Below are 15,011 nucleotides of genomic sequence, written 5' to 3'. Positions count from 1 at the left end.
TATAATATATTGTTATCGTAACACTATTAGCAGAGACAGTACAGCAAATGACTGATGTATTGAAGGTCTCCGGTTTGATTCTCATGTTAGACACCACCACCGACAATTGTTTCAGCCAGGTTTCATACATTAAAAAAAAAAATTAACAGGTCTTGAATTCAATTCTTGACTTACAACGATCTTTTCAATAATTCCAATCGAAATAATCTTCAGAACGAGTATATGAACGGATTATATGCTATCTATAATTATACATTTTGAATTACTTGCTGTAAGTTTTTGAGAATAGAGGTCAGATAATCGAGATTTTGATAAACGTCAATCGTAGAATATATTTATTTTGAATAGATTTATTTCTTCCGTTTTCCAACGAAGGAAATTTTTGTTTAGCTTTTATTCATAATTAATTCATATAACAATCGAATTGCACAATAAAACTATGCATATTTTACGGATAAATTAAACACGAAAGTCCGGGTAATTGAGAATCGGATTAGTAAAATAACTAAGTGTTATAGTAATTGTATCATTTAATTTTTTGTAGCACGGTGATCCAAGCGGTAACGTAATCGTATATTCATTTTTTTAGGAGTAAAGCGTGGTCATTGTTCGTATGAATATAAATTTATTAAGTACAGATTATAAATAAATTTTTTTTTTTTTTTTTTTTACTTAAATTATCTAATAGTTTTTTTTATTACCTTATACTACAAATCGTGCTTGTCTATGTAAGAGACAGAGAGAGAGGAGAGAGAATAATCTAGCGGCGAGAGAGAGTGTATTAGTATGCAATACTAGTGAAAGGGGAGTGAGACAATTTAAACAGTATTACAACTATGGATGTTTATTTATTTATTTTTTTTACTTCAGTATTTATTCACTAACAGCTCGGAAAAAAATTACAAAAATGTGTATTTCTATGAATATAAAATATTAACACTCGGATGTTATTTTGCTGAATCGGTTACATTTTATCGTCCGATGACTCCTCAAAAGTGACCGGCATTATACTGTTGTCGAGTTCCATTAACAATATATCCCAGTCTGGCGAGCATTTTTTAAATAAATAGGTAAAATCGGTTTAAAACAGCAATATTACATCGCCTTGTTTTGCAACGGCCACATTAATTTGCTGTTATATCTGCCCCAGATTTTACTGTAGTTGCAATACATCTAAAATACCTCAGATACTAAATGTAACGGTCAGAACTGTTTTCTCTGAAAGTAATGAAATATTTATTCCAAAATGTAAACCAGATAATTTTACGTTAATATATTATAATAGTTCTTTTCTTTTATTCTGCAGTCGAAACATTTTATTTGCTTTGCCTATGCGTGAGTGTGTGTGTATATGTACTGAAGCATAACGGACGCACACTTATATCACAGTCACAAAAAACAAAAGAGAGAATATGTAGAAATTTGTTAGTTATTTATAAATCGTTTATATTACAGAGCATGCTTACTCACTTATTATATATCTCTCTCTCCCTCTCTCTCTGCAGTATGTATATACACACACACACATTAAAACGGATGAACACGTACAAGATTTTACTATTTTAATTTTCTGATTGTTTACCGTAATGCGCTCTATTACCAGAGGATCTATGGCCATCAGTTCAGTTTTTTCGAAAGAGATATGAAGCCCTATCTTTTGTGCTAGGTTTTGAAGGCTCATGATTTGTGTTTTGGCTTCTTGAATATTATTTGCTAAAAGAGCGAGGTCATCTGCAAATCCTAGGCGATTTAGTGCGATGGAGTTTTTCTTAGTACCCATTTTTATATTTTTGGGATTTATTTCGTACCATTTTCTCATGACAAATTCAAGGGCTCAGTTAAAAAGCAGTGGTGAGAGGCCGTCTCCTTGCCTCAATCCAGTTTTTATGTAGAAGGGTCGAGAGAGTTCACCTCTGAATTTCACTCTGGACTGGGTATCGGTTAAAGTTAATTTTATCATGTTTACGAGTTTAGGGTGAAGGCCCAGGTTTCTCAGAATATTCAGCATGGATGGTCGGTGTATACAATCATAGGCCCTTTTAAAGTCGACGAAGGTGATTATTAGTTGTTTTTTCCGTCTTTTATATAAGTCCATCATAAGTTTTAGGGATATTATTTGCTCCGGGCAACCTCTCCATGGCCTAAATCCCCCTTGGTATTCCCCAAGTTCCAGTTCAAGTTGGTCTTTGCATCGGTTGTATATGATTCTCGACAGGATTTTGTATGTGCAATCCAGGAGAGATATGCGTCTGTAGTTTTCAGGATTAGTTTTATCCCCTTTTTTATGTAATGGATGGATGAGGGCTGTGGTCCAGTGTTCTGGAAGTTTTTCTTCGTTCCATATTTTCACGAGGCATAGATGTAGGGAAGTTTTGACTGAATAAACCGATGAGTGTTTCCAGAGTTCTGCGAAAAGCTGGTCTTCTCCGCTTGCTTTGTAGTTTTTTATTTCATTTAAGGCTGCGAGAACTTCTTGAATTGTTGGCGGGTTGATATTTACCGGTGAAGTTTTAACTGGAGTTTCAGTGTCAATCTCAAAAAGCTCTGGGGGGTCGTCACAGTTGAGGAGTCTATTGAAGGTTTCTGCCAAAATTTCAGCATTTTCTTTATTGCTGTGGGCCATATTTCCTTTTTTTCCTCTCAGCATAAGGGTGGGTGGTTCAGATCTTTGAAGATAAAAAATATATATATATATATTTTTTAATTTGAATTCAAAACTTTTCGGGATTGGAGAGAAAGGCGCTACTACCCGCCATGAAGTGTGTGTGTGTGTGCGCGCGCGCGTGCGCTTGAGATCAATGTCAACAATTATTTCATGTCTTTTTTATTATTTTCTCATTAGGTTTTGTCGTTTCATACAAAAAAAGAAAATTCTGAAGCCTAAACTATGTACATTAAGACAAAAATAAAGCCTGAAGTTTGCAACAATTTTTGCACGATAATTTTTTTTGTTGTACATTTTAATACGACTCGGTCCTCCATGCTATGTTGGTTAAAAAAAAAGTTATCTATCACTGTAACTACCAATTTTGTATTCGCTCGAGTATTCCATTTATTGTATGTTAAATTTTAAATTAATGTAATTATAATATGTAATGTTAAATTACATAAATTTTAAAATACGAGAATATGAAAGATTAATACAATTTTGAGTCTTGTGTTTACAAAACTAATCGGTTTTAAAATAAAGCGCTGCTGAAAGGTGCCGAATCCCCAATCAGCCTTTGTATTTTTAACATGCCAAAAAAATTAAAAATAATTTTATGTCGATTCAAATTTGTTAATAGATGGAATTTGACGCGTCAATTGAGTATTTCTTTAGTACGCGGAAGACATAACAATTTTTTTGACACGCTGTCTATCTGGCAACGTCTTAGCAACGGTTGCTGTACCATCGGAAGGGGATTCGGTCCCCCTTCCTCGCTTCATGTACATTCAACCGTTCAAGGTTAAACAGTTACCACTTTTAATGTGTTCCATATACTATAATTTATCACCAACGCCTTTATTAATGATTTATTTATTTTTTTTTATATTCGTTGTGGCCATTGTTTCGATTGAAATTATTGAAAAAAATGCTTTAAGTCAGGAATTGAATTGAGACATGTTACGTTTTTTTTTTTTGTATGAAACCTAGCTAAACAATTGTCGATGGTGGTGTTCTAACATGGGACTCGAATCTGAGACGTTCAGTATATCGGTAGGTTTTTAAAATCTTTTATTATGAATTTATATATAGATGTCGATGTAAAAATATATTTATTTTTACAAGATACCAATAGATTGTGATTCTAATGTTTGTAATATTTCTTTTTTTTGATGAACGACATGCGGGTAAGGATTACGAACGCAAATTTGTGCCCAAAACGAAAATCAACTCGAAATCTTCAATACGTTAATCGTCGGTTTTTAATGATAATTCAAGCCAAGAATCGAATCTAGAATTTTCTGATTTTTTTTTTTTTTGAAAGGAGAGCGATACTCATATGGGATACCTTGTAATCTGAGAGGTGTCAAAGTTAAAAATGGATGCCGAGACCTTTAGTACATCAGTCATTTGTTCTACTGTTTCTCTACAAACTGTGTTAAGGTAACAATCTGTTATAAAAATGAAAATGAGACGATAAAATTTATAATATAACTTTTTAGCGGGCATCTACGGTGCGAGTTGTAGCGTCTTGGCCTTTCGTTCGGAGGTCTCTGGTTCGAATCCCGGTCAGATATGGCATTTTCACACGCTACAAGATTTAGAGTTAATTACACTACTCGATTTTTTTAAATTTCTGCTTTAAATTAAAATAAAAAATTGTAATTTTTGGCAAAAAAAATAACTGAAGCGCGCACCCGAATGTGCTTTTATGTATATGTGCTATCATCATGTTTACGTGCGCGGTTGTAATTATATATATACATACTGAATATTACATAAAATTAAATAATTGAAGGCCTCATCATTTATGTACTGTTGGCTATGTTATTTAGCTAATCATGCAGGTGAATTTTAAAAGTTGGATTCATTGTACAATTGTAAGTTATCACGCTTAATAAAAAATATTTAAAAAAATCAAAATAAATTTTTGTTGCAAAAAAAATTAATAATAAATATGACCACCTAACATAAAAACCGACCGTTTTGATCTGCAAAACACATCAATGTAAGTTTAAAAAAAGCGAGAAAATATTTTTAAAGTATTTCATGTAACAATAAAGGCCAAATTACCTTTTTAAAATATATAGCTAATTTATTAATCATCAAATGCAGACACGGATAAAAGATTTTGTTATTAACAGAAATCTAAATTTTTTTTAAAAACAAAAAACAGAATTTAAATAAAATATTGACACCCGAAATAATTAATAAGTAGCAATTATTAGAGGACATTTAAATAGAAATTAAATAGAAAAAATTTAGTCTACAAAAGAATCGGAAACCTCTCTTTTAGTGTATACTAAAAGAGAAATGTATAACTTACTTGAAAGCAAATTATTTTTATTATGTGTAAAGTAATCTATATATAAATTTTATAAGGAGCTTCAGATCAGTATATTTTTGACAACGCTACCGATGGGAATGTTTTCCTTTCTTGCTTAGCATTCATATATATATACACACAACATGCTTCACTCTCTTTTAATTATTGTATTTCATAAGATTAGGTTTTTTTTAACAGAACAAATAATTTAAATGATTTTTTTATTTTGGTTGGTATATAATAAGTAGAATACAGCGGAATTGAGTAATACGTCACTCAACGACGCATAAAAACAATGGCATAATTACCTTTAAAAATATGTGAAGTTATTATGTTTATAAAATATATATATTTAGAAAGCGTTAATGAAAATCATTTAGCTATATAACATTTGTACATATTAATTGAAGATGCAGAATATTCAAGTTTATTTTTATAATTAATCATTAAAAGTTCATTAACATCGGTTCTGTAAAGTAAGATATTTAATTTTATTTTGAATGAATAGGTTATTACCTATTAAATAGTTTTGTAATTTCTTAAAAAAGTTATCGGGAAGTAAAATGAGGCTCTTGTAAACTCGTATTGTGCAGCAAAAAAAAATCTAGTTCTGTTAATTTTACAGAGGTGAATAATTATTTAGGAATGTTACTACTCTTTTCAGTACAAATAACACACATTCTTTCATTTAAACGAATGAATAGAAAACATAAAAAAAATAAAATTATCTGTAACAATATTTTTATGCTTATTTATGATTGCGAAAAGTGAACATTGTTTCTCTACAAATTATTTTGTAATTTAAATACACCACTTTTCTTTAAAAATTATTCACGTAATTTGTGATAAAATTGCTATAATTAAAGATTGTTAATTTTTTATCCGTTCGATGGCATAAGTATGTTTTCCTGTTAAACAGAAGGCCCCGTGTTTGATTCCGAGTAGGGTCCCTCCTAATAACGAATCAACGTTCAATGTAGTTACTGATGATTTTATTTACTGATCCGACTTAAAAATTAATATATCTAAAATGAGATATGATAAATTTCATGTTGAAAACCTCTTTCTAACACGTGAAATACACTTGGCTTACCTCAGTAAATTATATACAATAAAGTTTACTTCCCTAGTTAATGGGCAAATAACCTATATAGCCAAGCATATAACGCATTTCATTTTTATTTGTTTATTTTTGCGATTCTGGTTCGCAACTATTTAGAACTATTTGGATACATTGTCAACAGATAAAGACAGTAAATAATTATTAATTTATTTTGTAAAAATAAATGAGTGTAAACTGAGTTCTAACATTTGTAATCTAATAAATAATTTGAATACAACAAATGGGAATTATTGTTTCAAAGATGTTATAATATTCCGTAATAATATTAATTAAAAAAATAAAACTCAATTTGTCAATAATAACAGACGTCTCGTACAAAAGATATAAACTGGATGACGTTAACAACTGGATTAGGTTATGTTAAAAAAGAGTGAAGACTCGAGGCACTAACTGAATGCGTATGCGTAATCAATCTATCTACCGACAATTTCCCGCCAGTCCAGTACTAGAGTTCCTGGCTTGATATTATTTCTCTGTTTGCACTCATTATGTTTGCTTGTCTTCCCCCCACTACGGCGCGACCGCCATCAACAGACATCTTTTAACTACTACTTTTAAAAATTAAAGTAATGAAAAAATTATTCCATCTAATTTTTTTTTTTTTTTTAACAACTCACCATCCAGCACACAGGTTGTCTAATATTAAATTAGTTTTACTATATTGTTATTATTTATCAGACTTGACGAACTTATAATTACATAAAATATTAAAATATCTTTTATAAATGTGCACTAAAACAGCCAGCGTTATAATGACATTTTTACTTAATTAATTATATCTAACAAACTGTTATGTATGTAATCAAACTCATTTCGTACATGTCAATACAGACCTGCAAGCGCATCAATAATTTTTGTTTAGTGTCAGTATTATTTATTTTTTTTCTAATCAGGAATTAAAAAAACAGGGCATCTTTTATGACATAGATTACAAAAATCATGAATGGTACGTAAGGAGGTAATGATTAATATTATTTCTAAAGTTCAAAGTTAACATATCTAACCGACTTCCATATTTTACAGTTCAGCAACATTCAATATTCAAATCAAATGGATGTGTGTGTACGCGCGTGCATACACGTACACGAATCTACTTATAAATGAACTTTAGTATACACGTAAAGCCTAATTTAATTTTATTTAGATCTTTTAAAATATAATTCTTTGTTTTTAAATAATACTTGGCTATCGATGAATGAAACACTTTAATCCAAAGATTCTATTAAGCGACATGAAATTAGATTTTGTTGGGTCTCATTTTCATTTTTATAATCTATTTTGTCGCCTCCGTAATATAAAAAACAAATGATGTACTGAAGGTTTTGGGTTCTATTCTCGGCTTGGACACTAGCTTATATGTTTAATGCTTGTTTGAATATTGGCTATTAAAAAACGGTTACTCAAACGATTTTGTCCGCATTTTTTCTCAGCTTGGAGACAGTTCACATATAATATGCTTATCCGAGTATCGTCTTTAAAAAACACTATTCATGATCTTAAAGCCCCGGGATTGACTCTTGGTCGCTACAAATAATTACTTGCGTAATGCTTCTGTCTCAGATCGCTTATATTCATGTGAATATTAATTACGGAATCGATTTGTTCTTCACAGTTCAATTTTATTTACTTAAGTATCATCTGTAAACAAGTTTGATTAATATGTTGGAAAGAACCGATTGAAACGCTGAAGGTCTCGGGTTCGATTGTTAACTTAGACATCAGCTCACAAATATACAGTTTAACCAGATTAAAAAAACTAAATGTATTGGGTTCCACTCTTTGAATTAGCGATTTTTTTTTTAATATCCTCATTTTTAATTTGCATATAAAGATAACAAATTCAAAAATAAATAAATAAAAATAATCAGACGGTGAAAGCGAACGAAAGCGAAAAGTTGAACGTTTTATCTGATATTGTTGACTTTATTTAATTATTTTATAAAACAGCAAACTCTATTCTGGGATGTATTAACGTGGTAGCCTGTCTAACCTTGAACGTTGAACGTTTATACTAGAATGGAGTGAGGAATGGTTACACAACATTACATAACAAAGAGACGCAGGCCAGACAGCGCGGCAATTAACGGTTATCGTCTTCACGCCCCATTACTAAAACAAATATTCATAATCTGTTCGTCATTAATAATTAATTAATTCGATTGATATCATATTAATATCTATTTTTTTTTCTCTTTAATTATGAAATGAAGTGGATGTAAAAATATTGAGTCATGTTTTTATTTTCAAACGGTTTATTTTTTTAAACACAGAATCACATGTTATTAAATGTTATTAAATCAAATCAATATGATGTTATTAATCTATCTATTTAAAAATATTTAAAAATTTAAATAACTACTACTAAGTCGGTTTTCGGCTGTAATAAAGCACTCAACAGTTTCTAAGAGGGGGTTAATAAAATCTCTCTCGCTCTCTCTCTCTCTCTCTCTCTCTCTGTGTGTGTGTGTGTGTGTGTGTGTGTGTGTGTGTGTGTGTGTGTGTGTGTGTGTGTGTAGCTTGAAGTACATTATATTAAACTATGTTCCCCTTCAGTGATCCTAAGCTTTCTATGAAAGAATTACTGTTAAAAATTTTTTTTTTAATTTCGTCCTATTTTAACGAAAATAATAAATATTTCCATCAAAACAAGTACCGTATACTTTGAAAGTAACATCTGCGCAAGCATATGTGGTTCTTCATATTTAGTTTATTTTTTATTGCATTTATGTGCATATGTTAATATTTTTATCTCACGTATTTTCCAAAAATATTTTTTCTTTAAATCTTTTTACCCGATAGAATCGTGGCACTTTCTAATTTAACCATATTGTTGCACATCATTCCTCAGCTTTCTATATATATATATATATATATATATATATATACACACACAAGTATATAGAAAATATATAGATGTAAAATAAAAGTATATATATTGGATTGCTTGGCATTTCTCCCGCTACCACTCCATTCGGTCGCCCTAAAGCATAAAACCGAATGTCTGTGCCACACACGGCAACTGAACCTCGAACAGCTTAGCGACCAGTCCACCATTTTATAGCGCTTGGAGCCATAATAATTAGCTGGTGGTCAGCCGTACTCAGGGTTAGCTTCCCACGGCAATGCGGTAAAGTAAACTACGGATGCCGGTTGACAAAGCAACTGCATCCAGGAACTCCCACACGTTCAGACAATGCAGCCACACATATTGACTCGCCTTCTCCTTCACCCTCCTCGAACACCGGTTCAGATAATGTTGGTTCGAAAATGGATGTAGGGGTGACCACCCGGGAGGGTATGAACCCAATCATTGAAGAGTTTTCACAAGCCGGGGGCAGGCCTGGCAGCTCTGCCCCATTGGCCCGTGCATGATGTTTTGACGGAATAGAAGGGTTGTTTTCCTATTTAGCAAACCCTAAGAGTACCAGTGCAGCTACCAAGGGGAGCTTATTGCCTCGTCTAGAATTCCTCCGAGCAGCTTTCACAGCTCTCGTGAATGGTTTCGAAAATATTGCCTCAAAGCTTAAGGAAGTAACCGTAGTTCAGAAACCGGCCCCGGCGCAGCCGCATAGGTATACTGAGGTGCTTAGAGGCATATTTAATTACTATTTGAAACTTAATATATTTTCAAATACGGTTATAAAGAATACCTGGAATGTAAAATCATTAAACGTTAGTTAAAACCATTCAGGTGGCAATTAACAGCTTAGAAAGTAGCATACCTGATTACATTTTTGAAGTCATAACTTCTTTTTTCAGAAGATCTTTGAAATTTATTTAAGATAGTGCAATTTTAATTGAAAATAATAAGGATTAAAGCAAAGCAAATCTAATTATCAATTAGAAATTCTTATTTTTTTGTAAAAGATTATTAATTAAATTAAAAAAATTTCTATTTAAATAAATATATCGAAAGTAGTTTAAAAGTATAGAATGTAAAAAACTATTAACTCAAAAATTGAAACTAAATGATTCAAGATTAATAATATAAAAAGATATCTTTAAACAATGATAGATAGTGACGTAGTAGTAAAGTAAACTTTACATTAAAAGCGTATATTGCGTAATTGTATTTGGAAGCTGATGTGTGATCAGATTCTGCTTTCGCCCCATACCATTTGGTTCTTGCTGCAATCTGTCTAAGCAACTGCATGTGTCAAAATATGTACTGTTACATTGAAGAAAAATTATATATGTTTATTAATTGCTTCCCCATTATCGGTGTAAAAACCAAAAATAAAATTTATATTTTAACTTATCTAATACGTACAAGTTATTAATCTAGTATCAGTGTTATTAATGATTAACGTTGTCATTTTCAATAAATTGCATTATACATACAGAGCCGTAGTTAAAATTAATAAAATTCTCTAGCGTATTCGCTGTGTTAAGTAGTGTTCTATATGAATCAACAGTTTAGGAAGACTTCTACATATAAACTATGTAAGTACGTCTGATAATAATATTTTATATTAAGAAAAATAATACACTATTAAATAATGTTATTTGGACGTAGGTTAATGTTAATTACGTGAACGTTAATTTATTAGCAGAATTGTGAAAATTTAAAAACTAAACGTTTTGACATTTACACACTTATAAAGCTTTAAAAATTACCATTTTTAGCTTAGCCAAATATGTTTTTATTCTTGTAATTTAAGTTTAAACTGTATAAAATTTATATATATAGATTACTTTATAAAAATACAAAATAAAAATGCTTAAGTACCAATAAAATTGAAGAGGGGGTTGCTGATTCTTTTGAAGACTAATTTTTGTTTTTTTTAAAATTATTTTTAAATTAGAAGACTATTTTTTTTTTCTATTTAAATGATATAATTGCAAATTATTATTTCTTTTAAATATGAGTATTTTATTGAACTTCTGTTTTTTGTTTTATAAAAGTTATGTTTTTGTTAATAAGAAAATCTTTTACCTGTGTTTCCATTTGGTGATTAAGTAGCTATTTATTTTAGAAAGGTAAATTGCCTTTGTTGTTCAGTATCAAATATTTTACTAACATTTTTTTCACTTTTATAAAACATACATTAAAAAATTAAAAGGAATATAATGTTAAAGTTGCAGAAAATATTATTTAGTTTTATATATCTTGTTAATGTATCAAAGTTAACAGTGATAACCTTTTTTCTTTGAAAACATAAACTTTTGAACAGAATTTTATGAGATTTAAAATTTTGACATATTTTTAATTGTTCCTGTGGTCATGTTCAATGACTGGTACTGCCGTTGTTTCATCCTGGATTCAATTGATGTTATTATTGGCAATTTTTTTATATTAGCAAACATCTCTTTAGAATGTGGTCAAACATTATGTTGGATTTAAATGTGTATTCATTGTGGACATTGTTCTGTTTTTGTGTATATATATTTATTAAGAGTGTTGTCTTTAGTGTCTGTGTACCTTTTCTTCACTTATCCCGTGTTATTGTTTTTACCATTTTGTACATTAATTCATACCATCCTGATTTTTCTTAATTTTCTTCATGCGAGTGGTCTCATAAAGCCATTTCTTCTTTGTTTTTTGTGTTGCTCTTCTTAATTCATTATTCAGTTTTCTCCGTGGTCTCTTATCTTCATTATATTTCTTGTAAGACGAAGAAAAAGATAATAAGTCGGTAACCTTGGCTTCCTTAACCTAACCGATGATTAGTGTTTTATTGTTTTTTATGGGATTTTTCATATTCACACTGAATTCATTTGCTCTTTGGCCTTTATTTATTTCCTTCAATAAAATAAATAAAAGAAAAGTAAATAAATACTTGTATTAAGAGCCTTTTCACAAACATTTAGATATAAAGTATTTTTACTTAATAGCTTTTTCTGATTTCATGAAGAAATACGGTTAACTTCTTCAGTTACATTCATAAAGCTATGTTTTAAAATCATATTTATTGTATTTGATTCATTTTAGATTATTTATTTTTATCTTTTGAATCAAATCTTATCTTTCAGTACTTTATATCCCAAACAAGCTGTTTGTTAGTTAACCGGTTTATTATAGTCTATAAAATTATTATTAGTCTGTAAAATTTCACATATTTATTAGCCTAATTGTGTTTATCATTTTACAGCATTAAATGTATAACTGTGAACCTATTTCAAAAATAAAGTTAACTGATTTATTTTAAGCCAATTAAATGTCAGTCACAATATATAATTAATTATCTAACTTTTTTTAACCGTTTTAAATAATGTTATTGAACTTTTCATTTTATTTTTGTTAAGGATGTCTTACATTTTCTTTAATTTTAATTATTTACATCAGCTAGTAAAATTAACTATTTCAGAAGCATATTATTGCAAATTACCATTATACAACCAGTGTTACAATGCATATTACTTAGTCCTAGAACAACCACGAAAAAAACAAAAATATGACAGCAAACAGTCTTATTATAATATAATATTGATTAATAAACAGTATGTACCACTTGTGTTGTCAAGAGCAAGAAAAATACAATATTTGCGCTAAACCACAGTTAATTAATTATATTCTATTAAACTATATTTAAAATAATTCATCAACATCTTCCTATTAGTATTTTAGGATATGATAAAATAACAATTTTAAAAGTCTTAATTATGAAACATTTGTGCATATATATTACAAACAATAAAATCATCACTGTAATTAAAAGTGAATAATGATAATGTCTTACTTATTATGCTTCAGTTTCCATTTTTAACAAATGACTGGCCTTTTTAAATATCTCTCCATCAATTTATTTTCAACAAAATTGTAAGATTTTCTTTTACAAAAGTAATAAAACCAAAACGGTTGTAATTATTACTTTAGTTAATAAACTCTGAATTATGTTTATTATTGTTTGAGGTGTACAAAAAGTTGTACTTAAATTATTTGCATTTCCATCTTCCAAATTTGTATTTTGTATATACTTGATATATTTAGCATCTTCATTAATTTGTCTTACTTTTATTTCACGTATAAAAGTTATTCTTTTATTTAGAGTGTTGTGGGAGGTGTCTGAAAAATTTAGACTGATTCAGGACATCAAAATTTAAAAAAAAGTTCACGTGGAAAAACAATCCAAATCACTTAATTTTCCCTCTTTCTACCATTTTTTTTTTTCAATAAAAATTTATATCTTAAGAATGATTGTAATAATTTAATAAAATTTGGTGTATGTGTACTCAATAACATCTTCTACTAAATAATTAACTTTGAAAATCCAAAACGGCAGCCTTTTAACTTCTAAACATTAATAGCAATAGTAATCATTAATAGCCACATAGATATTTGTTTTATTGAATTATGTTGTTTTTTTTTTTTTTTGTCTTCAGTCACTTGACTGGTTTGATGCAGCTCTCCAAGATTCCCTATCTAGTGCTAGTCGTTTCATTTCAGTATACCCTCTACATCCTACATCCCCAACAATTTGTTTTACATATTCCAAACGTGGCCTGCCTACACAATTTTTCCCTTCTACCTGTCCTTCCAATATTAAAGCGACTATTCCAGGATGCCTTAGTATGTGGCCTATAAGTCTGTCTCTTCTTTTAACTATATTCAAATGCTTCTTTCTTCATCTATTTGCCGTAATACCTCTTCATTTGTCACTTTATCCACCCATCTGATTTTTAACATTCTCCTATAGCACCACATTTCAAAAGCTTCTAACCTTTTCTTCTCAGATACTCCGATTGTCCAAGTTTCACTTCCATATAAAGCGACACTCCAAACATACACTTTCAAAAATCTTTTCCTGACATTTAAATTAATTTTTGATGTAAACAAATTATATTTCTTACTGAAGGCTCGTTTAGCTTGTGCTATTCGGCATTTTATATCGCTCCTGCTTCGTCCATCTTTAGTAATTTTACTTCCCAAATAACAAAATTCTTCTACCTCCATAATCTTTTCTCCTCCTATTTTCACATTCAGCGGTCCATCTTTGTTATTTCTACTACATTTCATTACTTTTGTTTTGTTCTTGTTTATTTTCATGCGATAGTTCTTGCGTAGGACTTCATCTATGCCGTTCATTGTTTCTTCTAAATCCTTTTTACTCTCGGCTAGAATTACTATATCATCAGCAAATCGTAGCATCTTTATCTTTTCACCTTGTACTGTTACTCCGAATCTAAATTGTTCTTTCACATCATTAACTGCTAGTTCCATGTAAAGATTAAAAAGTAACGGAGATAGGGAACATCCTTGTCGGACTCCCTTTCTTATTAGGGCTTCTTTCTTATGTTCTTCAATTGTTATTGTTGCTGTTTGGTTCCTGTACATGTTAGCAATTGTTCTTCTATCTCTGTATTTGAACCCTAATTTTTTTAAAATGCTGAACATTTTATTCCAGTCTACGTTATCAAAAGCCTTTTCTAGGTCTATAAACGCCAAGTATGTCGGTTTGTTTTTCTTTAATCTTCCTTCTACTATTAATCTGAGGCCTAAAATTGCTTCCCTTGTCCCTATACTTTTTCTGAAACAAAATTGGTCTTCTCCTAACACTTCTTCCACTCTCCTCTCAATTCTTCTGTATAAAATTCTAGTTAAGATTTTTGATGCATGACTAGTTAAACTAATTGTTTTATATTCTTCACATTTATCTGCCCCTGCTTTCTTTGGTATCATGAGTATAACACTTTTTTTGAAGTCTGATGGAAATTCCCCTTTTTCATAAATATTACACACCAGTTTGTATAATCTATCAATCGCTTCCTCACCTGCACTGCGCAGTAATTCTACAGGTATTCCGTCTATTCCAGGAGCCTTTCTGCCATTTAAATCTTTTAATGCTCTCTTAAATTCAGATCTCAGTATTGTTTCTCCCATTTCATCCTCCTCAACTTCTTCTTCTTCCTCAATAACAAGGTTTTCTACCAGTTCTCTTTATTCCGCCTAAGTTTGCTTCTGCTGATTTAAGAAT

The 15,011-nt window shown here is 30.1% G+C and overlaps 1 long non-coding RNA gene across 3 annotated transcripts in view; it reads left to right on the top strand.

Moving 5' to 3' along the window:
* LOC142332844 (uncharacterized) overlaps positions 1 to 15,011 on the top strand; it is a 54,629-nt gene that overhangs the window by 14,167 nt on the left and 25,451 nt on the right. The window contains exon 1 of one of the 3 annotated variants that reach the window (XR_012758406.1): positions 10,208 to 10,539. The exons of the other annotated variants lie outside the window; for them this stretch is intronic. This is a non-coding gene — a long non-coding RNA (uncharacterized LOC142332844). Of the gene's footprint in view, positions 1 to 10,207; positions 10,540 to 15,011 lie in introns of those variants that run through there. 3 annotated transcript variants of the gene reach the window in all.

The sequence above is a fragment of the Lycorma delicatula genome, chromosome 12 (assembly GCF_047948215.1).
Source record: "Lycorma delicatula isolate Av1 chromosome 12, ASM4794821v1, whole genome shotgun sequence".
NCBI classification, from domain to species: domain Eukaryota; kingdom Metazoa; phylum Arthropoda; class Insecta; order Hemiptera; family Fulgoridae; genus Lycorma; species Lycorma delicatula.
The sequence above is the reverse complement of the archived record's forward strand: the minus strand, read 5'-3'. Positions and strand labels throughout refer to the sequence as shown.